Here is a 10181-nt window from a genome sequence, read left to right as displayed (position 1 = left end):
TTCACATTACTTGCACCTTTATCAAAGATTAGATGAGCATATGATTGAGGAGAGATGTCAGTGTATTCAACCCTGTTCCATTGGTCTGCAGTTCTGCCTTTGTTCCAGTACCATGCTGTTTTAATTATTACTGCTTTGTAGTACAGTTTGAAGTTCGGGAGGTTGATTCCTCCCATTTTCTTTTTCCCAAGAATTGCTTTAGCTATTCGTGGGGGCTTATTGTTCCATATAAATTTCAGGAGTGTTTGCTCCATTTCTTTGAAGAATGTCATGGGTATCCTTATAGGGATTGCATTGAATTTATACAATGCTTTTGGTAGTATTGCCATTTTGACAATGTTAAGTCTCCCGACCCATGAGCAGGGGATATCTTTCCATTTCCTCATGTCCTCTTTTATTTCCTGAAGTAGTGTTTTGTAGTTTTCTTTGTACAGGTCCTTTACTTCCTTAGTTAAGCTGATTCCTAGGTACTTGATTTTCTGGGGCACAATTGTGAACGGGATTGTTTTTTTCATGTTGCTTTCTTCTCTCTCACCGTTTGCGTATAGGAAAGCCATGGACTTTTGGGTATTGATTTTATAACCTGCAACTTTACTATACGAGTCTATTGTTTCTAGGAGTTTTTTGGTGGAAGTTATTGGGTTCTCTAAGTAGAGTATCATATCATCTGCGAATAGTGAGAGCTTGATTTCTTCCTTTCCTACCTGAATGCCCTTAATATCTTTTTCCTGCCTAATCGCTATTGCAAGTACTTCCAGTACTATATTGAACAGCAGTGGAGAGAGTGGGCATCCCTGTCTCGTCCCTGATCTTAAAGGGAAGGCTCTCATTTTTTCCCCATTGAGGATGATGCTTGCTGTAGGCTTGTGGTAGATGGCTTTAATTATGTTGAGGAAGGTCCCCTCTATACCCATTTTGGCTAGGGTTTTCATCATAAAGGGGTGCTGGATCTTATCAAATGCTTTCTCTGCATCTATTGATATGATCATATGCTTTTTATCTTTTCTTTTGTTGATATGGTGGATTATGTTGATTGATTTCCGAATGTTAAACCATCCTTGCATCCCTGGGATGAATCCTACTTGGTCATGGTGTATGATCTTTTTGATGAGTAGTTGGATTCTATTTGCTAGTAGTTTGTTGAGGATCTTTGCATCTGTGTTCATCAGGGATATCGGCCTGTAATTCTCTTTCTTTGTGGTATCTCTGTCTGCTTTTGGTATCAGTGTGATATTTGCTTCGTAGAAACTGTTTGGAAGTGTTTTTGATATTTCAATTTCGTGGAAAAGCTTAAAGAGCATCGGGAGTAAGTCCTCTTTAAAGATTTGGAAGAATTCACTCGTGAATCCATCCGGGCCAGGACTTTTGTGCTTGGGGAGACTTTTTATTACCATTTCAATTTCCTTGATGGTGATAGGTCTGTTCAGGTATTCCAGGTCTTCTTGGTTCAGCCTTGGGAGTCTGTAGGAGTCTAGGAATTTATCCATTTCCTCGAGGTTTTGATGTTCTGTGGCATAAAGCTTCTCAAAGTACTCCCTGAGGATCCTCTGAATTTCTGTGGTTTCTGTTGTAATGACCCCCTTTTCATTTCTGATTCGGTTTATTAGGGTTTTCTCTCTCCCTTTCTTTGTGAGTTTTGCTAGAGGCTTATCGATCTTGTTAATTTTCTCGAAGAACCAGCTTTTGGTTTCATTGATCTTTCGGATTGTTTTTTGGGTTTCCATCTCGTTAATCTCTGCTCTGAGTTTTATTATTTCCTTTCTCCTGTTCGGGTTGTGCTCCTTTTTTTGGTCCTTCTCCAAGCTCTTAAGCTGTGAGGTTAGGTTACTTATGTGTGCTCGCTCCTCCTTCCTGAGGAATGCTTGTAGAGCTATAAACTTTCCTCTTAACACAGCCTTTGCTGTGTCCCATAAGTTTTGGTAACTCGTGTTCTCATTTTCATTCGTTTCTAGGAATCTTTTGATTTCCTCTTTGATTTCCTGTCTAATCCACTCGTTGTTCAATAGTGCACTGTTTAATTTCCAGGTGTTTGATTTAGTTTTCTGTTTTTGTGTGTGATTTACTTCTAATTTCAGCGCATTATGGTCTGAGAAGATTGTTGATACAATCTCTACCTTCTTAATTTTATGGAGGCATGTTTTGTGGCTCAGCATGTGGTCTATCTTGGAGAATGTTCCATGTACGCTTGAGAAGAATGTGTATTCAGCTTTTTGTGGATGAAGTGTCCTGTATATATCTACTAAGTCCCTTTCTTCCATTGTTTCCCTCAAATGAAGTATGTCCTTGCTAAGCTTGAGTCTGGTTGATCTATCAAGAGGTGACAAAGCAGTGTTGAAGTCTCCCACTAGTATTGTGTTGCTATTGATGTCTTTTTCCAAATCTATGAGTAGTTGTTTTAAGTACTTTGCTGGTCTCTCATTAGGTGCATATACATTTATTATTGTAAGTTCTTCCTGTTGTACAGATCCTTTGATCAATAAGAAATGGCCTTCACTGTCTCTTATGACCTTCCTCACTCTGAAATCGATGTGGTCTGATATAAGGATGGCTACCCCAGCTTTTTTATGGGAGCTGTTTGCCTGTAGGATTGTTTTCCAGCCTTTGACTCTGAGTCTGTGTTTGCTTTGACTATTGAGATGCGTTTCTTGCAGGCAACAGAATGTTGGGTTCAATTTTCTAATCCATCCTGCCACTCTATGTCTTTTAATTGGTTTGTTTAGCCCATTGACATTGAGAGAGATTATTGTTATGGGATTTTGTCCCATTGTTCTGTTAAAATTTGGTGTATTTGAGGGGCCTTTCTTGCCTTAAAGTAGCCCATTTAGTTGTTCTTGTAACCATGGTTTTGAGTCTATGAAGTTCCTGAGCTGTTGTTTGTCTGTGAAACTGTGTGTTGTTCCTTCTATTATGAATGAGAGTCTTGCTGGGAAAAGTATTTTGGGGGAGGCATTTATTTCATTGAGTTGTTTTACTATGTCCCACCACTGTTTTCGGGCCATGAGGGTTTCATCAGAAAAATCAGCTGTGAATTTTAAGGATGCTCCTTTGTAAGAGATTTCTTTCTTCGATCTTGCTGCTTTCAGAATTTTGTCTCTGTCTAAGGTTTTGGTCATTTTGATCAGAATGTGTCTTGGGGTATTTTTATTCGGATTTCTTCTAGCTGGTACCCTTCGGGCCTCCTGAATGTGGTCACAAGTTTTCTTCAGCTCTGGAAAAGTTGTAGCAATGATTTCTTTGACAATTTCTTCTTCATCGAGGTTTTCTTCCTTTCCCTCTGGGACTCCAATAATTCTTATGTTACCCCTCTTGGCTTCATCACGATCTTCTCTTGCCATCTGTTCCCGAATTGTGAGTCTCTTTTCCATTTTCTGCTCTTTTCTGGATAGTCTCTGAACTTCATCTTCGAGCTCACTGATTCTGTTCTCAGCCGCTCTTACTCTGCTGCTGAGGCCTTCCACTGAGCTTTTCAATTCGCCTACGAGATTTTTCAGGTCTGACATTTCTGATTGCATTTTCCTCATTTCTGCCTTCAGATCCTCTTGTCTTTTATTGGCATTGTTTTCCATTGTTTCTTTTAATTCCCTAAGCATCCTAAGTAGCTCCCTTCTGAATTCCTTGTCAGAGAGGTTGTCTAACACTACAGTACTGTTGGTGTCATCTGGGCTAGACTCTTCAATATGAAAGTTTGGTGGGCTTTTGCGTTGCTTTACCATTGTGGGAGGTGTGGTTTAGTCCTTCACGTTCACTGTTACTATTCTGCTTGATATGCAGTGTGAGTTAAGATAGGCTTATGAGTTATTGGCTACTGTGTTTCTAGTGGCTGAGCTAAAATAGAGAAGTTTCCATCTAAGAAGTTAGCTTATGGTTCCTATGGCATATGTAGTGGGAAAATATTTTCCGGCCGCGTTAGCGCCCGCGGCTCCGGAAAGAGTCCCTGGCACTGGCGAGGAGTTGGGAACGTCTCCTGTTTGGAATTGGAGCCGTTCAGCTTTGTTGCCCAGAGCTGGGCCTCTGTGCCCGTCCCACGCGGATCAGGGGTTGAAAACCGGCTGTCTAGGGGCTGTTTCTAGCTGCACGTGCCCAGAGAGGGACCCGAGCCCTTGGGGGCGGGCTGTACCTGTTGGAATTGGAGCCGTTCAGCTTTGTTGCCCAGAGCTGGGCCTCTGTGCCCGTCCCACGCAGATCAGGGGTTGAAAACCGGCTGTCTAGGGGCTGTTTCTAGCTGCACGTGCCCAGAGAGGGACCCGAGCCCTTGGGGGCAGGCTGTACCTGTTGGAATTGGAGCCGTTCAGCTTTGTTGCCGAGAGCTGGGCCTCTGTGCCCGTCCCACGCGGATCAGGGGTTGAAAACCGGCTGTCTAGGGGCTGTTTCTAGCTGCGCGTGCCCAGAGAGGGACCAGAGCCCTTGGGGGCGGGCTGTACCTGTTGGAATTGGAGCCGTTCAGCTTTGTTGCCGAGAGCTGGGCCTCTGTGCCCGTCCCACGCGGATCAGGGGTTGAAAACCGGCTGTCTAGGGGCTGTTTCTAGCTGCGCGTGCCCAGAGAGGGACCAGAGCCCTTGGGGGCAGGCTGTACCTGTTGGAATTGGAGCCGTTCAGCTTTGTTGCCGAGAGCTGGGCCTCTGTCATAGACATTTTTCTTAACTTTTTCCCAAATCTTGGTTTCTAGAGTCCCTTCATCTGGGAACCATGGGTTAACTTCATAAACTACCTTAAGGCAGGACCGGAGCTGGTCTCTGGAAATGTAGAATTCTGGGTTCCCTATCCTGCGGGAGAGACGCTGAATCAAATCCATAAATGTCTTGGCCTGTTCAGTCTGGCTCGAGACACTATGAAAGATCTTGGGAAGGCCCAGAATCTGTCCAATCTTAGTGGGGGATTGCTGTTAGGATTCTAACTCCCAGCAAACTAAAAAATCCTATTCTCCCATTCACGATCTACAGTGGGGGTGCACCGAACGCAATTCTTACCTTTAGTTGGTAGCTTGAGCCCGCCCAAGGGACGTCAGCTATAAAAAACTATGCACGCAGAAGGTTGTGTGTTCGCGGGCTCTCTGGACGGCTCTATCTCACTGCCCGTGTTCGGTGCCCTAGAGCCGCTGTGTGTGGCCTGCATCTGGACGGCTGTTGGCCAAGGGCAGATGAAGGAAGAGACGAGGGCCAGGCCGGTTGATCTCAGTGGCAGTTTATTACAAGGAAGTTTATCCCATAGAAGAACTTATGTTGTGGAGGGCCTAGGTTCTCTCAAGCACATGTTCCCCTTGCTAGTCTCTCCGTAGTCCATCTTTCAGCCCTGCTCTCTCCTTCTCCAGCTCCCTTCTAGTCTGGGCTGACACTCCACCCAGTCAGGTAGCCAAATCAACATAAGAAAGCCCTTCCTGACTGCTCAAGGGCAAGATACCTCTTAAGGTGTTTTTCTCTTTTCCTCAGTCCAATAAACTATCAACTATTTCTGAGGTTATGCAGGAAGGACAGAACAGTGTTATCCTACAGGGAACGACATATCCATCCTGTGGAATTTGGTATGTGGACAGGTGGATGTGGCTATCAAAAAGATCAGAATAGAAGTCAAGGATAATCTTCTCCATTGATCTTCTGGAAGAAGTGATAGATCCATCAGGATGTGAGGAGAGGAGTGATCTTGGTCTTGTAGTTGGTGAAGGACAGAAGGACATTGTGAATGTTTTTTTCCTGGCTTCTGCCACATCAACCATCACTGCTGCTCTTCTCTCTTTGAAGTCTTTCTTTATTGCTTCTCTGTAGTGCTTTACAAGCTCGGACATTAGCTTGTGGTTGCCTTAGGCTCACGCCAAGCCACATTGATGAATGAGCTAGAGAGTTTCTGAAGACAGGCATCTTTTTCTGGCTTTCTCGGTAATGGCATTTCTCACAAAATCATGGAGATGCTGAACCAGTTGACCATATTCTTCATCAATGTCATCAAGGCGGCATCTTCCCATTTGCTACAATAGTGCCAAAGAGCTCCCAGCTGGTGGCTGTTCTGGGAATTCTCTTCTTGAACTTTCCAGCCTTTCTCCCCACTCCGTGAAATAGAATTTTGCATGAAGGAGATAATTGCCTGATCCCATTTGGAATTTTGCTACATCGGACAGGCAAAAGCGTGGATTGAATATGATGTGGTTAGTTTCATTGTGGAACTGTCTACCGGGAGACTCCTTTGTCCAATGTTTAGATTAGGCCTTCTGGAACTGTGAGTTACCATGGATGGTCTTGGTCGACATGATGAACTCAGACAGTCTCTCACCCTGTTCATTCCATTCTAGGCCATGGGTAATAATGTGAAGTTCTTTGACCAATCTTTTCGGTCCTATATTACTATTAAAATCACCGACAATGATCTTATAGGAAGTGTGGTCTTCTTTACAGAACTTCTCCAGCTCCATGTGGAACTTCTCAATTTCTTCTTCATCGTAATTGGATGTTGGTGTGTAGACAATGAAGATAGAAACTGCCAGCAGTGAGCCACATCTATTCAAGTGTAATCATCTGATTTGGTTTGTTAGGCATTTGAATAAATCAATGCTTAAGGTCAAGTTCATGTTGACGAGGACACTGACAACACCAATACCTCTTTTGTCGTATTTTCCAAGGAAGAGTTCTTCTCCAATGTCAAAAATGGCATGATGTGATCAATGCCTTCTTGTCTTGGTCAGACCAATGATCTCATACTTGATCTTCCATGCTTGCACCATCAGGTCTTTGATGGATGCCTCTGATGCCAGCACACGTGGATTGAAAGTACAGGCAGTCATTTTAGTCCTTCATTTTCACAGCGTAGTTCAACCCTGAGATTTTTATCAGCCTCTCCTTGCTCATCCTTCTTAATATTTCCGTATTGGGGGCTCTTTCAGGGTCAGGGGAATGAGACCCGTTGTATTGACTGTTTTTGGCATATTGAATATGCATGGATAACTTCACAAGCTCTGCCGCACAGGCGGGATACTCTTGGTGGTTTGCCGGGCTCACCAATAGGGATAAAGGCTTTTAGGGAAGCCTCTAATTGCCCTTGCAGGTGTTCCCATGGTTCAAATCATATTTGACCACCATCAAATATGGTACAGTGATAATGAAAAACAGGTTAAGTGTCTTATGATGTGTTGCGTGTTCCGGAAAGTGGCCTGAAGTTTGGTGGTGGCTGGGTAGTTGAGGTAGTGGAGGTCAGCTGATGAGGTATTTATCTGGCTCCAGCAGGGTGGGTCTTCTGGGTATGATCCCTGGGTCACCAGAGATTGGTAGAAGCAGGTAGAGGATCTCTGTTTCCGGGTCCCGCTGAGCCTGGAGTCCAAGGTCACAAAGTTCCATTCTACCTGGTTCTGTGGGCTTCACTCATGCATGGGACTCGCCATGAAGCGTGTTGGCATCTTGGTAGTGGAGATAGTGGAAATCGTCCAATGAGGTATTTATCTGGCACTGGCAGGGTGGGTCTAGAATAAATAGAATAAACAGAAAAAAAGAGAAAATTGTATTTAAATTAGATCTCCAGTTTTATAATGACCTTTCTTATTTATTTCCTTCCTTTTTGGCTTTGACCATTTCATCAGTTTTGGACATTCCATCACCTTGCATATTTCAGCAAGCTTATGCTTATTTCTCTAAAGTCCAATCTATAGGAAAGTCCAGTGGTAAGAAGTCTAGGCTATTCTTAATGTTCTATTGTTTTGGAAAAGCAGATCTCTTGGTAGCTAAGAAACAGAATTCAGATTCACTGACATTTTTTATCTTATGATAAGACAACTGCAGAAATAGGCTAATAAAACTTAAGTGTTTGCACCATGAAACAAGTATGGGTAAAAGGTAGATATTTCCTTTTACTCAGAAGATTTTACAACTTTAAAGAGTGTATAATGCAAGTATAAATGACTTATAGCTCCTCCAATTCTTCAAGAACGCAATTTCAAACAATTTTAATCCTCCACTTATGCTAAAGGAAATAAGAACAGTGGGAAATAATAAAGCTGTATGATGTATTCCAAAGCACAGTCTCAACAACATTGTAATTAGGAAACCTGAACTGCAACAACTGAACTTTGCATGGTGCCTGCCAAAATGACAGGGAGCAGAACAGGTGGGGGCATGAGGGCAGCCAGGAGGGAAGCTGACACAGGTAGTCAATTGGTGTTGGAATATTGTATGACTAAGACTCAGCTTAGTTGTACCTGTATTGGATGCATCCATCGAGGACCTGATAGTATAAGCACGAAAGATTAAGTAGGACATCATTAGTCTGAGCGAGACAAGAAGGCATCAAACACATCACACCATTTTTGACACTGGAGAAGAACTGTTTCTCGGAACATGTAACAAGAGAGGCATCGGAGGTGTCTGTCCTTCTCAACAAGAACTTGGTCATGAGCATTAATTCATTCAAATGCCTAAAAAACTGAATCAGATGATTATTCTTGAATAAATGTGACTCACTGCCAGCAGTTTATATCTTCATTGTCTACACACCAACATCCAATTATGATGAAGGAGAAATAAAGAAGTTCTACATGGAGCTGGAGAAGTTCTTTTTTTTTTTTTCCCCATGTTTTTTTTTTCCCTTTATTTTATTTTATTTTTTTTAAAGTTGTAGATTTACAATTTTTTGTGCTTTGGTTTCAATTATACAATGATCAGATACCCATCCCTCCACCAGTGCCCATTTTCCACCACCATGGATAATATCCCTCCCACCCCCATCCCCCCATCCCCCCTGTCTCTGTGGCAGGGCAATCCCCTGTGTTCTCTCTCTCCTTTTGGGTGTTGTGGTCTGCAAAAGAGGCATTGAGTGGCAAACATGTTCAGTCCATAGTCTACTTTCGACATGCATCTCCCCTCCTGGGAGGATCCTCCAAACATCTTTTATTTGGTGCTCCCTTCTCTATCTGAACAGCCCTTTCCTCTAGGATACCCGGCTGTCCTCTGAGTTATGGAGTAATCCTCCTGGTGCTGATCTCAGCTATTCTTGGCTATTAATCTCATACTTTGTTACTTTATATCCCCCAGATGAATGCAATCTTTCTATGTCTATCCCTCTCTTTCTGACTCATTTCGCTTAGCATGATACTTTCCATATTGTACCACTTGTATGTAAATTTCATGACTTCATCTTTTCTAAGAGCTACATAGTACTCCATTGTGTAGATGTACCAAAGTTTCTTTAACCAGTCATCTGTTCTTGGGCATTCAGGTTTCTTCCAGTTTCTGGCTATTGTAAAGAGTGCTGCAATGAACAAACAAGTGCAGATGTCACTTCGACTATACATTTTTGCCTCTCTGGGATATATTCCCAGGAGTGGTATTGCTGGGTCAAATGGGAGCTCAATTTCTAATTTTTTGAGAATCGTCCATACTGTTTTCCAGAAGGGCTGAACCAATGGACATTCCCACCAACAGTGAAGGAGTGTCCCTTTCTCGCCACATCCACGCCAGCATCGGTTGCTTTTGTTCTTTTGAATGTGGGCCAGTCTCTGAGGTGTGAGATGGTATCTCATTGTGGTTTTGATCTGCATCTCCCTGATGATTAATGATGTAGAGCATTTTCTCATGTGCTTTTTTGCCATTCGGATTTCTTCTTTGAGAAAGTTTCTGTTCATTTCATTGCCCCATTTTTGGATGGGGTTGGATGTTTTCTTCTTGTGGAGTTTAACCAGTATTTTGTATAGCCTGGATATCAACCCCTTGTCAGATGTGTATTCGGTGAATAGCCTTTCCCATTCTGTAGACTGTCTTTGTATTTTGGTCACTGTTTCTTTGGAGGTGCAGAAGCTTCTTAGTTTAAGATAGTCCCATTTATCTACCTCTGTTTTCACTTGCTCGGCCAGTGGCGTGGCATCTTTGAAGATACCATTAGCTTCAATGTCATGGAGGGTTTTGCCAACTTTATCTTCAATGTACCTTATGGTTTCTGGTCTGATGTTGAGGTCTTTAATCCATTTTGATCTTACTTTTGTACATGGTGTTAGGCAGAGTTCTGAGCCTATTTTTTTGCATGTAGCCGTCCAGTGATGCCAACACAATTTATTAAAGAGGCTTTCCTTACTCCACTTCACATTACTTGCACCTTTATCAAAGATTAGATGAGCATATGATTGAGGAGAGATGTCAGTGTATTCAACCCTGTTCCATTGGTCTGCAGTTCTGCCTTTGTTCCAGTACCATGCTGTTTTAATTATTACTGCT

Source organism: Sorex fumeus, unplaced genomic scaffold, assembly GCF_029834395.1.
Source record: "Sorex fumeus unplaced genomic scaffold, SorFum_2.1 ptg000018l, whole genome shotgun sequence".
NCBI classification, from domain to species: Eukaryota; Metazoa; Chordata; class Mammalia; order Eulipotyphla; family Soricidae; genus Sorex; species Sorex fumeus.
This window is presented reverse-complemented; position numbering follows the sequence as displayed.